Consider the following 5849-nt stretch of genomic DNA (forward strand, 5'->3'; position numbering starts at 1 on the left):
GAGGAAGCCATGCATGGTCCCACTTTGGAATACTTTCAAGGACTGATCAAGTTCTTTTCATACCTTCTATCACTTATGCAAGAGTTAATTCTTGTGCAGTTTGGGGACTCAAGAGTCATTATAAGTGTGATCTTCTGAAGAGGGCATTCTTGCATACAATGGATTTACGCTTAGTGTGGGACCCAGGTGGACACCGAAAAGAACTTTGGGGAGCCTCATGCTTCCAAGGGATCCATTATTCCCTACAAGGATCTACCAGCCACCAAGGAGAAATCCTACTCTATTTCAACATGCTCCAGAAGAAGAGCTAGAGGCATGAATACCTCTAGCCTTAGGAGGAGGGCTAATGAGGCAATCTTTTCCATGCATGGGAACCTCCCATATATTTTTGCCCTTTTACCAAAATATTTCCTATTATATAAGTTAATTTTGATTTTTTTCTTCCTTTTTCACAAACGTTTTAGCCTTTATTAAATAAATAAGATTTATGCTAAATCAATCACGATGTAGCATAAATAAGTTAACTTTCTTTGTTGATCTCTCTTTTGATCTTAAATATTAAATATATATATTCTAAATTACATTATATATTTTAGTATTTTCTAATATATTTTTCATGTATATATATATTAATCCACACTACCAAATATTTTATTCACTAGTTTTCATTTTTAAACTTCAACCCCACTTTCAAATTTCAATAATACCTCCATCTAGATGATTTCCAATCTTTTCAAAACTCTAGATCATGTTTTCATACACATGAAGGAGCTCACACTTGAAGGAAAGAGAGAAGTCCACTCAAAGGGACCACCAAAAGACCTTTGAAGCCACAAATAATACATTATTTGGCTGAATTTTTTAAGCAGAGAAGAACCCCAAATCTGAAGAAGCAATCAACATTAAAGATGTAGCTCGTGATCAAAACTTTTAGCTCAATTTTTTTCAGAATTTTTGGAGTTATGAACACGGAGATATGATTTTTGTAGTGGAACCCAGTTTTCTCGTGTAATGGTGACACAGGCCATCCCCAATTTTCTTCCCTCTAGAATGGCTATGGTTCTACAAGTCTTCAAGCATGATTACAAGAGACAATGCTCTTTTAATGAGGTCTTGGCAAGTCTAGAGTGATTCTATCACCATTTTTGGAGGATCCATACTCATCAACAACTATCCACCTTTGACAATCTCTCTTGTAAATTTCTTACCTCTCTCTTCTCTCCCTAATAAGTTTATGTCTAGCCAAAGCTAGACTATTGTAAATATCTCCTATCCTCTACATCCTACCCACATTCTCTCATCTTCTCTCTCTATTGACTCTGGTATTTTGAATAATGAGGAGACAAGATGGGAGCCACAGTCACATGCACCCCATTTTCCTAGTCACCAAAGTGGGACACTCACCTCAAATAGAAATATTGTTAAATCCTCCCCTCCTTCCCTATATAAGGAGGCCATAAACACACAAACACACACACACACACACCTATCCATACACACTCTTGTGCTACATGCTTGTACTATGAACCCTAATCACATAATCACAACACCATCATCATCACCATCACCATGCACAAAAGATGAGCACCACACCTCCACACCACTTGCAATTAAGGGTTGAAGGCACAATTTCAAAAAGAAGAAGGGTGGACACACTCATGATATTCCTCGCCATCAACTCCCATCTCTCCATTATGCCTCCTATGATCTTGTCCCCTTCTCATTTTCCTGCCATACGCTACCTATTGTATTCATCTTTTGCAAGCAATCAACACGCTCCATGTTGGTGACATACTTTGTGTCGCTTTGGATACATCTCATTGTGAGTATGGTATATGCTTGTTCCTTGCCTTTTTTTTTCTGCTTATGTAAAGGTGTGCGGATTCGCCAGCATACACACCCACTCTCTCTCTCTCCTCTCATATTCCTATCATCTTGCCACTTCCATCTTGAGGTGTGCGGATTCGCCACCTCTTGTATGATAAGTGAGCATACTCGCAAGTTTCCCCTACCTCATTATCTTCCTTACTAATATGCACGAGTAGCAAGCCCATTCTCACTCATTCACCACTCCTCTCACCTTATTCTCCTACCACCCCATTCCACATTTGGGCGTGGATCTTGAAATTGTTTTCCATGGCATGCTTCATTGTGTATATGTATGCGTCCTAGCCGCATATCTTGCTAGGTGGTGCCCCTATTGTGTATCCCCCATGATGAGGCCATTGTGCATAGTCTTGGTGTAGAGGCCAGCGGGTCTATTTTTCACTTCCGCCTCTCACCATATTCTCCATCTTCATTACTATGCTATTATGCATGCTAGCAAGAAGTTATGGTAAGTGAGGAGCTAATTCTTTCTCCTATGAAATGTTTCTTCTTCCTCCTCCTTACCCTCATTCCGGCCTGCTAGCTCTCTCCACCTTCGAAGGTGTTTGAGGTCTTGGGACTGAGGCTTGGGATAGTTAAATCTTTCCACAAAGTTTATGTTATGCTTGTGATGCATGAAGCTTTCCATCTTCATTGCATCACCTAGGTCACAATGAACACAAAGATTGTATTGTAACAACTCTTTCTTAATGGGCAAAATCATGATACAAATGCCTATTGGAGGGGGGACCGGCTCCACCTAAATCTGGTCCTCAACTGTTGTTATGTTCTCTAAATTCTCTCTCTTGCAAAAATATTGTTCATGCCAAGTTAACTAATTGCTATGTGTATGTTTTAAGTTCCGGTATGCTCACAAAGTAATTTGTCAAAAGTACTCTCATTAATTTGCGATACTCTCAAGTTAATAGGTCAATTCCATTACATTGGTATCAGAACATTTGGTTTCTCTTTTCTTGCTTAAGAAGAGAGGTATTATTGGTTTTGTTGAGCCCACTATGTAGGATATGGCTTTGGAATTAATAATGGAGTCTTTTCAGACTTGCCTACGACTTTACCATTATTGAGCCATAAGAAGTCGGAAAGGAGCTAGCCCTCGGCAACAACTCTACTATGTTAGACCTTCTCCACTACTCTCTTTGATTAACCACTTCCAGCCGTGGGTGTAGATACTGAAGAGCCAATTTTCAAAGGCTAAGAGAAGTGGCAACTAAGGTTTTGAATTTCCAAAGCATACACTAAGTACATACATAAATTTTGTTAACATGGCTAAGAATAATCAAGAGAGTAGAATGAACATTGATCGGTTTGATTTTGCACATGAAGGTGCTAATGATGATGCCCCCATGTTTGTCACTTACCTCATTACTAGGTTGTAGCAAGCTATTGGAAAACCCTGCTTTGCGAGTGGAAGTTACCCAGCAACTTCATGATTATGGAGACCCCCAAAAGACTCTCTCCCATACAAGAGTGGAAATTCAAAGAGCAAGAAAGCAATGAACCTTTACGCTCCTCTGAAGATGTGGCTCCACAAAGACGGCGGTCTAGACAATCGCCCACTCCTCCCAAGAGGAAAAGATCAACACATACTCTCTTCTCCCTGTCATTCTGAAAGGGAAGAGAGGAGACAAAGTAACAAAAGGGCTAGAAAGAGGTCACCCTCTTCTACTTATTCTTCACCTTCCTCGTCTTTCGATGAAATCTATGGCTATTCTCCTAGATAATACAAGAGGGGAGGACATCGCAAATCATACCCTACATGGAGAAGGTCACAAAAGCTATAGAAGTTCAAGAAGGGAGGAGAGAATATCTCTTTTCTCACCTATGATGGCACCTTCGGTGCTATCGACAAAGTGTTGGCCTTCATCTAGCAATTTGATCCGCCTTTGGAGAAAAGGGCTTCATAGAGTCCTCCAAGCTACTCCATGTAGCTATGCACTTCCAAAAGTCATCTTGTCAATGGTGGGCTAGCCTTCGTGGCAACATCCAAGCCTCAAAGACATGGAAAACTCTACAAGTTTCCATCATGAAGCAATTCCTTACAAGCAATGCATGGGACAAAGTGCTTACCAAATGGTGCAGCTTGAAGCTTCTCTCTCATGAGTTTATCCACAATTATGTAGAAAAGTTTTGGGATTTACATTTGAAGGCTATTGTCTTTCAAAAGATAGAGTTTACCGAGAAAAAGCAGCAATTTTGCACCGGACTCAAGAGATGGCCAATACATCAACTCTCAACGGCCTGGTTCTATCACCAGAGTAATCCATCACACCATGGTTGCTTCACGCATCAATTTCCATCAAGGGGCTAGACGGAATGTCAAACCCACGGCAAGAAAAGAAAAAAAATGATGCAAAGGGGAAAACCAATGCGCAAAATTCTTCCCAAGGCACTTCCAACAGCAACAACAACAATTGTTCCAAGGAGAAGGAGTTCACAAAGGCAAAAAAAAACTTGCTCTTTAAGAGATTTAATCTTTTTGCAAGGACCATAAGTGTTTCAAGTGTAGGGAGCAAGGACATGGCTATCGTTCTTGCCCCAAGAAGAATGCTCGTAATGAGACTCCTGGGGCTTCCACCATCGAAGCTCCAAAAGAGGATGTTCATTGAAAAGGATCATCACTTTCCTATGCTTGGGGTAAGGTAAGAGAGCATGATGCCTTCATCTTGTTTGACCCTGGATCTACTCACAACTTCATATCAATGGAGTTGGCCACCAAGCTGGGCATTCAAGCTTTTGAGATGGGAGATATGGTAACGGCTGACACAACTTTTAAGTAGAAGCAAGCCTCGTTACTCCCTTAATTGGAAACTTGAGGCTCCATGTCCAAAGCTATGTCGACAAAGAAGACTTTTTCATCTTTCCTCTCCAACATGAGGATGCTATCCTAGGGACACCATGGTTTGATCGTATGGCTTCCAATATGAAGTTCCCTAAAAGGAGAATATACTTCACCTACAAGGGAAAGAATATGTATATAGATGCTAGTGAGCGTGGTTGCACTCCTCCACTTTTAAATCCTCCTTCTTTTGATAAGTCAATGAAGAGCTCAGTTTTTGTGTACATGTTTTTTGTCAAAGAGTATCTAAAAGATCCTAATGTTTCATTAAATGTAAATGGTAGGAACCAAGAAAAGTTAGACTTGTCTAATTTTCTAAAAATATTCCAAGATGTTTTCATCGATGATATCCCTATGGACTAACCTCCAAAACAAGGGGATGATGACCATCGTATTGAGCTCCTTTCAGGAAGCTACCACCTAACAAGCCTCCTTATCGAGTCTCAGAAGCGCGACAAGAGGAGATCATGAGGCAAGTAGAGGAATTGGTAGACAAAGGGATGGGGCGGTGTAGTTCCTCTCGCTTTTGTTCTCCAATCCTTTCGGTGCAAAAGAAAGATGGTACATACCGTATGTGTGTGGACTATCGAGCACCAAACCATATCACTATCAAAAAAAAAATTCCCGTGCCTTGGGTAGAAGATCTATTTGATAAGCTACAAGGCTCTACCTACTTCAGTAGGATTGACCTTAAAAGTGGCACGCTATCATCAAATAAGGATAGTGGATGAAGATATCCTAAAGACCGCGTTTCGCACAACGATTGGTGTTTATGAATATCTAGTCATGCCTTTTGGCTTGGCTTATGTACCAGCTATGTTCAATCGTCTAATGGAGATTTTTTTTTGACCTTATCCCAAATTCACTAAAGTATTCTTTGATGATATCATCATTTACTCCAAGTCTTTGGAGGAACATAAGCAACATCTCCAAGTGATTTTTCAAGCATTGAGGGAGAACAAGCTTTTTCTCAACCAAAGAAAAGCGATTTTTTTCCTTCAAGAGATTCAATATCTGGGTCATATTATCTCTCAAGATGGTATCCGTATGGATACATCAAAGTTTAGACGTTATAAAAGCATGGCCTAACCCAAGAATCTACATAATCTAAGAAGCTTTATTGGTT

The sequence above is a fragment of the Adiantum capillus-veneris genome, unplaced genomic scaffold, assembly GCF_014529385.1.
Source record: "Adiantum capillus-veneris isolate H3 unplaced genomic scaffold, ASM1452938v2 Hic_scaffold_33, whole genome shotgun sequence".
Lineage (NCBI taxonomy): Eukaryota > Viridiplantae > Streptophyta > Polypodiopsida > Polypodiales > Pteridaceae > Adiantum > Adiantum capillus-veneris.